Here is a 13,689-nt window from a genome sequence, read left to right on the forward strand (position 1 = left end):
TTTTCCCTCTATCAGTAGCACAACTTCATCGAATAATGGAGCTCTCTTCTGTGTGTTAAACTTCTTGGTGCTAGTTATATGCACACTTGTCTAAGAATTGCTTCCCTTTGTGTGATTTTAATCACCCTTTCTGAGGTTTACCCTTCAAATAAGTCCTTCAAAAAGATGGAAAGCAAAACCTCCAGCTGCTGGTCAACCACCAATTAAACTTGAGCTGTCGGTCAAGTTTAATGTTATGCTGCTTGTAGTGTAGAAAAAACTGTGACCAAGGGGTGGACATAATAAAAATTTATAAAAGTATGGTGTGGAGAAGATGAGACAGAATTTTTGTCCTTCTCACTGTTTGAGAACTCGGGGTCACCACACAAATGTTTGGGTAGTAAAGGAGGATGAACAAGAGTACTTCTTTACGCAAGGCATAATTTAGCCAGGAAGTGGTGAGGACTGCTAGTTGAGATGACTTTAAAGGGGTTAAATATTCATGGAGGATGGATCTAATAGTGGCCTTCATGCCTTGCTTGTGGGCTCCCAAGAAATACCCAATTGGCCACTCTAGGAAATAGAATACTTTACAGGTGGACCTTGTTCACAGGGTTCTGTTCCTGCCAATTTCCATGGATAAGTTACACGATTAGTGTGAAGCACCGGGAGGGTTGGTGCGGGGAGAGCAGGCTTAGCCCACTTTCCCCGCACACAAGCAGAGCACTTGCCCTGGGCAGCCAGATTGGCCACTCACACAACTGCTGGCTCCGACTACTGGCTCTGTCACAGGGGCGGCAGGGATTGGGGGCCACCTGGCCCTCAGAAGTCCCGGCATGCCCCGCGCAAGTGCACAAGGCATGCTGGGAAGACCCAGGAGGCTTGATGGAGCTCTCTGGTTGTGGGGGGTCTTCTTGTGAGTCGCCATGCCGCAGCATCTCATGACCCGAAAAACCAGGTTAGTAGAGCACTCGCTCCGCTAACCTGGGTTAAGGGGAGGGATTTTTAGGTGGGCTAGCCTCCCGAGAACCACTGGGCTCACCCGCAAGCGGTGCGAAAGCAGGCTGGGCTGCATTAGCCCACTTCCGTGTGGTTGTGCGTATACTTTTGTTGAGTGAATGGTAATATGGGGGTTAGGTTCCTGGAGGGCAAAAAGTCAGAAGGCAAAAAAATTGGTAGAAATGATTTAAATGAAGTGCTATACTGCACTCCGCAGGTCTCCATCTGTCTAACAATGCTCCCCAAAACTGCCAATTTGTCCAATTTTCCATGGAAAAATCACAGGGGGAAATATTTTTAACCAGAAGAGCCACAAAATGGATCTTTTAAGCAAAATGGCAACCAGAAATTACCTCAGTGGCTATTTCCAGCCACCTAGGAAACGTGAGTACATGGGTTTTAACCCTGTGTTGTATCCATAAATATGTAGGTCGGATGTGCATTCTCTGACCGTGGATATGATACTATCCAATAATGAGGTTTACCTGTACTTGATGGATCTTTAGTCTTATCTGATATGTGTCTACACCAGAGGTTCTCAAACTTGTAGTCCAACAGCATCTGAGGATCCAAGTTTGAGGGCCCCTTCCAGAACTGAATACCCCACTTCCTTTCTAGCTGAACAAGCTAGGTGGTGTATACTAAATGACGTTAAGGGGCAGCACATTGAACTACCCAGAGGCAGATCCTGTTCTATGGATATAATGAACCCTGCATACGAAAGTCAAGCCATGCTTAGTTACTTCCATGAGAGCAATGAGCTGCTGTTTGTCAGCCAGATAATTTGTGACCCTGTTTCTTTCTTGGAGGTGCCTTTCATTTTACAATTGTGGATCCAATGCCAGAATTCTGGTGGATTCAAAGCCAAAAACCTAAGTGGGTCCCCTCTCAAGTGGGGGCAGTGAGGCGGGGGCAGGGGGGAGCTTGTTGTGAAACCACAGAAGAATCACTTGTTCTGGAGTGAACAAAAGTGTCCTCACTCCAAGACACTTCACTTGTCTTGGAGTGAAGTTCACATGGGGAGAGCTTGTGATGATAGGGGACTCTGGGTTCTGTCCCTTAGCCGTTCAGATATACTGTGTGGCTACATTGTGCATTATATCTATTTAGCCATGGTGGCTGATGCATCTTCCATGAATAACTGGTGGAGATGGCTACTACCTTCCGCGCCTTTCTTCCTTCCTTCCGGACTTCTCAGAGGCATCTGGTGGGCCACTGCAGGAGAGAAAGGATACTGGGCTAAAAGAGCCTTAGGTCTGATTCAGTAGAGCTCTTAAGTAGCTGTTCCTTTTAGCACTAGTAGTTCCCAGCCATCTTGATACCAATTACCCATGAAGCAAACTTCATGATATATATATATTTGCCTGCTGATGGACTGTTTTCTCCATGGTAGTGTTTCTTATAGAGGCTTCCCTGCTTCTTGGCTTAACCAATAAAGAATGTGGTTGGTCTTATTTTGCTTCCTGTTCCCAGGGCTGAAAAGGCCATCCTGCATTCAGTGGCAAATTATGTCCGCCAGCTGCTACAGCAGTCAGATCGAGCTATCATATCTATCTCTCTTCATCAGGAAATGGCCCAACTTCCCTAAATGCCTGCCTGGAGGCAGTCATGGGCGGGATGAGAGAATAAACTGAGGCTGAATCCAGGCAAGACACAGGTACTCATTGTGGGAGGTCAAGTCTTAGGAAATGGTTTAGATCTGCCTGTTCTGGATGGGATTGCGCTCTCCCGGAAAGAGCAGGTATGTAGTCTGGGAGTATTTCTGGAACCAAACTTCTCCCTGATTTCTCAGGTTGAGGCAGTGGCCAGGAATGCTTTCCATCAGCTTCGGCTGATTTGGCAGCTACGTCTATTTCTGGAGATAAACGGCCTTAAAACTGGTTCATATGCTGGTAACATCCAAGCTTGACTACTGCATTGTGCTTTATGTTGGGCTGCCTTTGTACACAGTTCAGAAACTGCAGTTAGGGCCAATTCAGCAGCCAGGCTGGTCTCTGGGGTTACCTGAAGATATCATATTACACCCATTTTAACGGAACTACACTGGTTGCTGATAGGTTTCTGGCCGAAATACAAAGAACTGGTTATTACCTATAAAGCCCTGCATGGGTTGTATCTGTGTTCTTCATCATCAACCCCACTGCCTGTTAAGAACATCTGCGGAGGTGCAGTTGCCACTGGCTTGGTTCGTGGTGACTCGAAACCGGGCCTTTTCTAGAGTTGCCCCGGGACCCTGGAACGCGCTTCCTAATGAAATTAGTTTCCCCTTCTCTGAATGTTTTTAAGAAGGACCTAAAGCATACCTTTTTAATCAGGCTTTTAGTTCATAGTTTTATAGCTTCAGTTTTAGAGTTTTTATTGTATTTTAATTTTAAATTGTTTTAATTATGTTAATGATTTTAATAGTTTTATATTGCGAACCACCCAGGGACCTTTTGTATAGGGTGATATATAAATGTACTTAATAAATAAATGCAGAATGGCTCTCTAGCCAGTTACATCTTAGTTTGGGTGTCTGATTTGCTACACACCCTAGATCTTAAACCTTGTTTCTGGACTGAGTGCCTGTTCCCTTGCTACAAAACACCCACATGCTTGAAGGATGGAAAGGTTGTTGAACCAGTTGCAAAGTCATATACAAATAGCATCTGTTACTAAGGATGCACAGAGCCAAAGAACTTGGCTGTAATGATGGAAAGCAGTAGCTGTTTTCAAGAAACTTTCCCAAATGCTGCTTCAGTGGCAAAATGTTGTGACAGGCAAAGTGAAAGTGGTGTCTGGTTAGACATTTGGTTCTATTCTGCTGGAATAAAATGGTTCATGCTAATATGTATTTGTTGCAGGAGGCTAACTCAGGATGATTTTTAGAGCAAGTTAAGCATTATGGTGGGCAGAGGTGGTAGAAAGAGACTGATGTGGAGTGTTATCCTCTTTATAGGATTTCCCTTCACAATTTGTGGCTAGAGGTATGCACGGAACTGCGGAGCTGCGGTCCGGCACTGGAGTGGGGGTTCCTTTAAGGGTGGGGGGAGGGTGTACTTACCCCTCCCGCCGCCTTCCCCCCTCCGGCGCACGTATTTTAGGCAGCAGTTGGGGCGGCAGGATACCTCCCTGCCGCTCCTTCCCCCACTCGGCTGCAAAAGGCTTCAGAAAGCCTTTTGCGCGTTGCGTACATCATGTCTCCACGGAGACGTCACGTCACTGAGATGTGATGCGCACACGCGACGTGTGCACGCACAAAAGGCTTCCTGAAGCCTTTTGCAGTTGAGTGGGGGAAAGGGCGGCAGGGAGGTATCCTGCCGCCCCAATTGCTGACTAAAATAAGTGCACGGGGAGGGGTAAACACACCCTCCCACCGCCCTTAAAGGAACCCCCACCCCAGTCCGCCCAAACCCGGAACAGCCCATGTCTGGACCGGTCTGGAGGCCTATAGAATGGCCTCCGGACTAGTCCGTGCACATCACTATTTGTGGCCTAGGGAGGAAAAATTGGGTTTTCCCTCAGGCCAGACATGGGTAAAATTGAAAAAACTTTTATGAAATATTTTCTCTTAGAAAGAATGATACATGAAACGTTTCACAAGGCATGGTGTTAAATTGCTCTTTGAAAATACTAGCTACCATGTGTGAGAACTCTAAAATCACTGCTCTGTGCAGCACAGATTGAGGCTGGGACCTCTTTCCCTGGCCTTTGGATATCCCTCCAATGCACTGCACAGTGCACTGGGAGATACCCCTGTGAGATGGTTGCTCTAGGCACCCATCTCTGTGCGCACTTGGGCTGCAAGCAGCCTGAGCTCACAAACGATCCCAATGCTGCGCTTAAGGGTGCGCTCGTGCCCTTAACCTCAGCTAAAGGCCAGGCTTTGAAGTGGGGTTGGTTGGGCGGGCAGTGCCAAGAATTGGGTCGATCCTGACGTGCCACACAAGCATCCTAACCCAGGCTGGGCTGCCCTAGCCTGAGTGAGGCTGCTCATGAGAACAGCCTCGTTGCCTACCCTCCCCTTTGGTCTGCAGAGTGTGGCATGCTGTGCTCCCTGTAACAGGTTCCCAGATGTTGAGTACAACTCCCATAATCCTCATCCAAAAACCATTACAGCTGGGGGTGATGGGAATTGTAGTCTGGGAATGCCTGTTAACAGGGAACACTGTCCTCTTGAGTGTATTGTATATTTCTATTTTTCTAAAAAATCCACTCCACTCCCCCTGCAAAAAACTTTCAAAGGTTTTTTACATGGCTTCAAAATCTGCAGGCTGCTCTAGTAATTCAGTAAGCTGAAGGGCAGAATACAGATGTATTCAACACGGTCTCTGTCCCATTAACTGCATATGGTGGCCTATTGGGATCTGTTGCCTGCCTGGAACTTCACAAAGAAAACTGGATTAAGGACCTGACAGTCCATAATATGTAACTGGGGGTGGGGGGTGGGTGGGCTGCATTTAGCTTGGTCACAAGCTGTCTGTCTGCCCTGGGGATATAACAGCTGAATTGACTTCCCAGGGGTGGCTCTCTTGCCTCAGACACATCGCCTCCCTGTGCTAGAACCCGGTTCCCATCTGGTCCTGCCCAATAAAGTTCTGTGAAAGGTCCTCTGGCAGCCTTGGCTCCTGATTTCCTGCAGCTGTTGGGACTGTCTTGCCCTCCAGCGTGCATTCCAGAAGTTACGTAAAGAGTGATGTGCTGTTCTTTCAGTGCACCAGTTCGGAATGCGCTTAGATAAGAGTGTGTTTGGAGAATTTCCCACTGGCATCTGTTGGCTTCTGGAAAACCCAGTTGCAATTGGTTGCTCTTTTAAGATGAAACATTTTTCATATCTGTTTAACACTGAGCCTGATCGGCCTACTTAGCTTAGTACTGTCCATGCTTGGCTAATGAATTTTCAGGCAGAAGCTTATCCCAGTTGGTGGTTTAATTTGGAGATGCCAACAATTGGGTCTGTGGCCTGTCTGCAAAACATACACTGAACCCCAAAGCTGTGTTCCCTCATGTTCAGACACAAGCTTAACATAGCCTCTAAAGGCTCAGAAGGACACTTCAACTCAAATGTTCCTCGGACACCTTTTAGTTAACATCAAATATGGTTTAATTTTGATATACTCTGTCTATACCACTTGGGAGAGGAAGAGAGACTGATGCCTATCCTTGAAGAGCTCATATAAAAAGAGAAAGGTTAAACAGATCTATGAAACGGATTGCCAAGAAATTTAGGACTGATAAAAGGAAGCACTTTTTCACACAATGCATGATTAACCTATAGAATTCTCTGCCACAAGATGTGGTGTCAGCCAACAGCCTGAATGGCTTTAAGAGGGGTTTAGATAAATTCATGGAGGAGAGGTCTATCAATGGCTACTAGTCTGAGGCCAGCTCCAGCTTCAGAGGCAAGATGCCTCTCAATACCAGTTGCAGAGGAGCAACAGCAGGAGAGTGGGAAGGCACATACCTCTTGCCTATGGCAAGAGACATCTGGTGGGCCACTGTGTGAAACAGGATGCTGGACTAGATGGGCTTTGTGCCTGATTCAGCAGGGCTGTTCTTAGGTTCTTATATTTCTCTACAGTCTGATGTGTATCTCTAGATACACAATTCAAAATACAACAAATATAAAACAGAATTTAAAAAAAATTCACAGAATAAAAAGTTAAAAATTAAGTACAGTGTAGTTTAAAATTAATTTCAGTTAGAAGCCTGAGAGAACAGGTGTGTACTGAGGGTATTCCTAAAAGCAATCAGAGATGGAGCTGCTCTTATTTTGACAGGGAGCATGGGGCAGCCGCAGAGAAGGCCTGGTCCCAAATTGCCACCAAACCAGCTGGTAGCAACCATAACTGGACCTCTCCTGATCTTAATAGATGATTAGGTTTATGTCAAAAGAAGGTGCTGTCAAGTACCCTGGACCCAAACCATTAAGGGCTTTATAGGTAATTACCAGCACTTTGTATTTCACTCTGAAGCATAGCAGTTCTTTTAATATCAGTGTTACATGGTCCCTTTGGGTTGTCCCAGAAACCATTCTGGCTGCTGCATTCGGTACCAATTGTAGTTTCCCGACTATGTACAAAGGCATAGTACATTGTGAAGAGAACACACTTAGTTTCCATTTGGAGTTTGCCCAAGCTATCTTCCATAGCAGTGCTCTTATGTGTCTAACACAGCATTTAAGTCACTAACCCTGCTTCATTCTGACCCACATGAATCCAGGGGGTCTCTCTCCATTGGACATGCATGTGTTTGGACTAATGCTGTATAGGGAGGGTTTTTAGGTGTTCCATCACCACCACTATTTAAGCCTCCATCACCACTGTTGGTTTCCACCATGAAGCTGTGCTACTTGGGGTTGTGTGTGGGGTCCCAACTTTTTTCTCTTCTCCCCAACCCCTTGCCCCTTGAGCAGACTGCATAGTTCTTTTTATTTATTTTTTTATTTTTTGCCATCTGTGTTCACTCATGCTCCACTAACATGATGCTGCTGAGTTACATAACAAGGCTGTGTCCTCTAGGGAAAACCCCTCCTGCACCGCTCTTCAGAATGGTAAATGCAAGCGTAATAAAAACTGAGAGGGGACAGACCTGCCCTCTGGCTATTTATTCCAAGGCTCAGCTGCCTCTTCCAAGCACCCCCCCCACCACCCCCTCCTTGCCAGGAACTGAGCTGGTAATGAGTTGTCATCAAAAGCACAGCTGCAGTAGAAGGGGCTGCCCTTTATGTAACCAAAAGAGACGTGCCGCACTGACCATCCTCTTGTTTGCTTCTGAGCAAAGTGCCAGCCTTGCACTCACTCTGGCAGAAGAGGATGATGTGCCGTGCGAGCTCTCCGGCTCCCACAGTGACGATGCTATCCTGGCAAAATCCCTTGGAGGATGGGGCACTGCAGCCTTCAGACTCCTGCAGGCACTAAAGTTCGCTTGCTATGGTCCTATCTCTACAGGTATATAACTGAGCCACACATCTATAAAACTGCCTGAAGAACTTGAAGAGCCCTGCTGGATCAGACCAAAAGTCCCATAATTTCCCACAGCAGTCATCCAGATGGGAAGCCACAGGCGGGAGATGCAAAGCCGTTCGTTTCTCAGCATCAAGTCATTGAGGCATGCAGGCTCTGAATCTGGAGCTGTGGATAGTAGCCATTGATAGCCCTGTTTTCCATGAATTGGTCTAACTGTATCTTGGCTAATGGCTGCCATGTGGTTAAGTTGTGAAGGAAGGTTAGTTTTGTCTTCCCTCAGTCTCCTGATCCCAGGTTCTAGTGTTAATAAAAAGAGAGAGGAAAGCTTTTCTACTTGCTTTCTCCACACTTTGCATAATCTTATATACCTCTGTTTGTGTCTGTAGCTTTTTTCTAAATGAAAAATCCACAAATGTGTTAGCCTTTCTTCATAGGGAGGTGCTCTAGGCCCCTGATCATTCCGGTTATCCTCTTGCACTTTCCCTAGCTTCACCATATCCTTTTTGACAGCAGTCCACAACTCTGGCTTGGCCTTGTCACTGAGCCAAAACTGGAGCTGCCTGTCAAGAAAACCCACACCACCCTCAAGAGCAGGAAAGGAAGGAGTGGGGGGTCTCTGGCTGCTGCTGGGCCGAGGAGGGGGACTGTTCAACTACTAATCTACAAAGGCACTCCAGAATTCTGTGACTGAGCACAAACTCTGCCTCCCATTCCTACTCTTGATCAGGAATGGGAGGCAGCAGGAGGAATCTAAACTAAATCAATCAATCGAAATCATTTAAACATGAACATTAAAATCATTTAAAACCAGCATTAAAAATTTAAACCATGGATCTAATTAAAAGCCTGGGTGAATAAATCAGCACCTTTTAAAAAGTGGCCAGAGATGGGGAGGCTCTTATTTCAACAGGGATAGCATACCAAAGTTCAGGGGCAGCAATGGAGAAGGCCTATTCTTGAGTAGCTGCCAAGCTACTCTGTAGGCAGTGGGGCTCATGGTGCAGGAGACATTCTCTTAAATATCCAGGGCCTAAGCTGTTTAGGGCTTTATAGGTAATAATCAGCACCTTGTATTTTGCCCAGAAACTTATCGGCAGCCAGTGTAATTCTTTCAACACGGGAGTGATATGGTCTCTTCTAGATGATCCAGAGACCAACTTGGCTGCCATATTCTGGACCAGCTGCAGCTTCTGGACTATGTACAAAGGCAGCCCCACATAGAGCACATTGCAGTAATCCATCCTAGAGGTTACCAGCATATGTACTACCATTTTGAGGTTGTTCATCTCAAGAAACAGATGCAGCTGGCATATCAGCCAAAGCTGATAACCTCTGGGCACCAGCTCAACTTGGAACACCAGGGAGAGGTTCGGATCCAGAAGCACCCCCAGACTGGATACCAGTTCCTTCCAGGGGAGCGTGACTCCGTCCAGAACCGGCAGACCAATATCATCTCCCGAGTGCTGACCCCACACAATAAGTACCTCTGTCTTATCTGGATTCAGCCTGGTTTTTTCCCCTCACCCAGCACATTGCTGCCTCCAGGCCGGCATTTAGGGAGGTTCAACCTTCTCGCGATGAGGTTGATATGGAGAAGTAGCTTCTATTTTATTGCCCATTCACCCAACAGTCCATTTTGGTTTTCACAATTCTGTATAACTTGATGTCATCCACAGACTTGACCACCTCACTACTCATCTCTAACTCCAGATCACTTGTGGAAATGTTAAGAATCAAAAGTCCCAAAATAGATCCTTGAAGGATCCTTCTTATTTCCCTCCATTGTGAGAATTGTCAATTTCTTCCTACTCTTGGTTTCCTGTTCTTTAACTACTTACTAATCTAGAGGAGGGCCTGCCCTCCTCCTATCACATAACTGCTAAGATTAGTCAAGCGCCTTTGGTGAAGGGCTTTGTCTAAAGCATTTTGGCAGTCCAAAAATACAAGTCTTTTACCAGGTCACCCTTATCCACGCATGCTTATTGGCCCCCTCAAAGAGCTCTAGGAAGCTAGTGGTGCAGGTCTTACCCTTACAGAAACTAGGGTGAGTCTTCAGCATTGCATATGTTAGATAATTTCACCTTTGTAGAAGACTTAATAAGCACAAAATTGAGCCCTTTGGTCCATTTAACCCACTGTAGTCTATTGACTGGCAGCAGTCTGCAGGGGCTCAGACAATGGTCCTTTCCCAGCCATACTACTTGAGATCCTCTTAAGTGGAGATACCAGGACTGAACCTGGGTCTGGCTACATGCAGAGTATGTGCTCTTCTACTGAGCCATGTGCTCTACCTGTGATTTGCTTGCTTTTTTTAGTTAGACGTTTATGCCTGCCTGCCTCCTGGAGGATTCAAGGCAGCTTCAAACTTTTTTAAAAAGTAAAACCACAGTTTTTAAAAACTCCAGCAGGAGAACATCACAAAAAAGGAAGAGTTCCAAATAACAGGTTAAAAGCAGCATTAAAAGAGATCTGGAAAGCCTATGTAAGGAGTGGGGTCTTCAGTTTATGATGAAACCCTTCAAGAGAATGGAATGTGAGCTTCAAGTTATTAACCTTTGACAAGACCAAGGACTTCCAATTTGTCTCTTGCTTATCCTGGGATAAGGAAATCATGTAAACAACCACCCTGCTATTATCTGTGCCACATACTTCCTCAGAGATCCATAGTGAACTTGGAATAATCCAAGATGGGCAACAAGGAGGTGTGGCTGAAACATACCCTGGAATTCCTTGTTGGTGCAGATGGGAGTTACTTAGCCTGAGAGAATCTGAGGCTTTATTATTTAAACCAGCTCCAGGTCTCCCAAGTCTAGTGATAATATTGGAACCAAGGGACAAATGCTGGAGTGCATGTTCTGCACTCTCGCATCCACAGGCAGGAGGAAGTTGGGCTAGAACACCTCTTAGCTAGTACGTGCTGAGGGGATCTCAAAACAGAATCTTCTGCAGTATCCTATTTTATCAAGACAGCCTCCTAACCTGCTTTTCTGCTTCAGCTTATTCCATGAAATCTGCTGTCCTGTTCTGTTCAATGCTGTTCTAATTACATCAGCCTCAGCTGAACCTTCTTCTCTTCAGGGGCCAATTTTAACTGTTCCTAGCTCTAGTTTCCTCTTGCCAAATCCAACAAGAAAATTAGAGCCTGAGAAAATCCATTGCTAATTATTGCATGTTCTAACAATTATTTTCCACTTAAGGCATCCTTCAGCTAATTGGGGGTTCCACTGGGGGGTCTACCCCAAGAAGTTTGGCCGCTGAACTTGGATGCTGAAGCAAGAGCTAACTGAGACTGAACTCCCCTGGAGGCCCTGGCACACGTTTTGTCAGGGAGGAGAGTCAAGGGGCCTGAGCTGTTGTGCACTCAATAATTGGCTTTAAATGCCTGTTTGTGTATCACACCAGACTATCTGGGGCTTAAGGCCTCCTCAGTGGTTGAAAAGTTTGTCTCATGCGCAAGAGAGAGGGCTACTTTCTGTGCAGAAACATGAATTGTTGTGTACTTTTAGAACTACTTAAATCTAGGATGTGGTAGCACTTGAAGGCCACAGTCCACTGGGAACAGTTGTTGCTGCTGTGGAAAGAAACATTGGACCTACCATGAAGGATTCTTTCTCCTCTGAAGTAGGTGGTCATGACTCACATAGGGTTAACTTCCACTCCTTCGCTTCCAATAGAAAGGAAATCTCAGGTATTTTCAGATAGCTGAAGTCCATCCCCTTCTCCCAGCATGCTCAGTCTTATTCCCCAGTTCTTACTGTCGCGTTTCATGACTTGGCTGTAGAACTCCACAGTATTGTGGAAACTGGGTAGTTAGCATGCAAAGGGTGTAAGGTAGACAGCAAGTCTTGAGATATTGAGTCTTGGGTCTCCGCAGGATCCATCACAGCTTTTAGAAAGAGTGTTTTCTTGGTTTTTTGCCCAGGCATTTATTTGATTCTCTGCTGCTGCTCTTTGTACTCTATATTGCTTTTATGCTTTTGTTTTAAATTCTTAATCAGATTTGTTTAGTATTTTTCACTTAATATTTTAATTGTGTATTTTTTACCATTTGTGTTTACATTTTTGCTGTAAACCGCCTTGGGATTTTTAATGAAAGGTGGTATATAAATTTAACAATAAATAAATATTAGTCAGGGCGGTCCTGAAGGTGGGTGCCGGAATAATTAGACAGAGAGGCATGGCCTGACACTAAGCTAGTCCCTGATCCACGGGTGGGCCATGTTACCTCCTACTTCAGAGGAGAAAGAACCCTTCACGGTAGGTCCAATGTTTCTTTCTCTCTCAAAGTAGGAGGTCACAGCTCACATAGGGACCTACCAGACCAGTTATGGATTCTCGGGGGGTGGGGTGGATCAGTTCTGTACCACCTGCTGGAGCACTGTGCACCCGAAGACCACCTGCTCTGTGACAAGTGAATTAAGTTTGTAATGCTTGAGAAAGGGGGAAATTGAGGACCACGTGGCAGATTTCCCCCCAGGGGTGTCTGTGCTGTGAAAGCCGCCGAGGTAGCTGCACTGTGGGTAGAGTGTGCGGTGATGCCTCGGGGAACTTGTAGTGACAGGACCTGGTAGGTTGTGGCGATACATGCTTTAAGCCAACATGCTAGGGTCACTTTAGAGGCCTTAGTGCCCAGGAAAGTAGCGTGGAAGGACATGAAGAGGGCCTCGGACCGTCTTATTTATTTATTTATTCATTCATTCATTCGATTTTTATACCGCCCTTCCAAAATAGCCTTAGGTCCTTTGTCCTTTGAATGTAGGTGTGTAGGGTTCTGTGTAGGAAATGCCAACCTCATTCTTGTGGATGTTTGGGCTTTGTGCAAAAGGAGGGTAAAACTATTGCCTGCGACCGGTGAAAAAAGGAGTTTATTTTTGGGACAAAAGTTGGGTCGGTTTTTAGAACCACCACATCTGGCTGAAAAATGCAGAGTTCCTTTCGTATCGAGAGTGCCCCCAATTCCAACACCCTGCGTGCCGAAGCGATCACAGCTAGAAATAGGACCTTGAATGACATATATTTCAGCGGAATGGAAGAGAGTGGTTTGAAAGGGGCCTGTGTGAGGGCATTCAGGACTTTATTAAGGTTCCATGAAGAAAAACGCTGATTTCGTGGTGGAGCGATATTGGTAGCTCCCCACAAGAAACAAGAGAGGTGAGGGTGGAGTGTGGTGCTCCTGGCCCTCCTCAACTTCAAGACCAAAGCTAGGGCAGAGGCATGTCGTCTCAGATTATTGGGCCTCAGACCTTGGTCCAGGCCCGCCTGTAGGAAGGCCAGTACCTGTGGAACTTTGGCCAAACATGGCTCAACTTTTTTACATCTTGCCCATCTGAGGAAGGCGGCCCAGGTCGTTTGGTCAATCCTATTGGTGCTTTGCCGCCTAGTGGCCAGGATCGTGTCTTTCACTGTCCTGGAATAGCCTTTCTCTAATTGTGCGCGCTCAAACTCCAGCGTGTAGCTGGAGCCATGCTGGGTCTGGGTGAACCAACGGCCCTTGGGTAAGAAGGTCCAGCTGTTGTGGCAGTGGCATCAGGGCTGCGACAGAGAGGAGTACAAGGTCGGCGAACCATGGACACCTTGGCCAGAACGGGGCCACTAGAATGACCTGTACCCCTCTCTCTTGAAGTCTTGTCAATACCCTTGGAATGAGGCCTACCGAGGAAAAGGCATACGGGGGACCCTGTGACCATGGAGAGTTGAGTTCATCTGTGCCTTCCATGAGGTGGTGGCGGAACCGCGTGAAGGAGCGGGGTAGTTTGTTGTTTGT

General features: G+C 46.3%; 1 protein-coding gene across 1 annotated transcript in view; it reads left to right on the forward strand.

Moving 5' to 3' along the window:
- Positions 1 to 13,689, forward strand: part of STK35 (serine/threonine kinase 35) — a 34,966-nt gene that overhangs the window by 10,008 nt on the left and 11,269 nt on the right. The window lies entirely within an intron of this gene.

This window comes from Hemicordylus capensis, chromosome 4 (assembly GCF_027244095.1).
Source record: "Hemicordylus capensis ecotype Gifberg chromosome 4, rHemCap1.1.pri, whole genome shotgun sequence".
NCBI lineage: Eukaryota > Metazoa > Chordata > Lepidosauria > Squamata > Cordylidae > Hemicordylus > Hemicordylus capensis.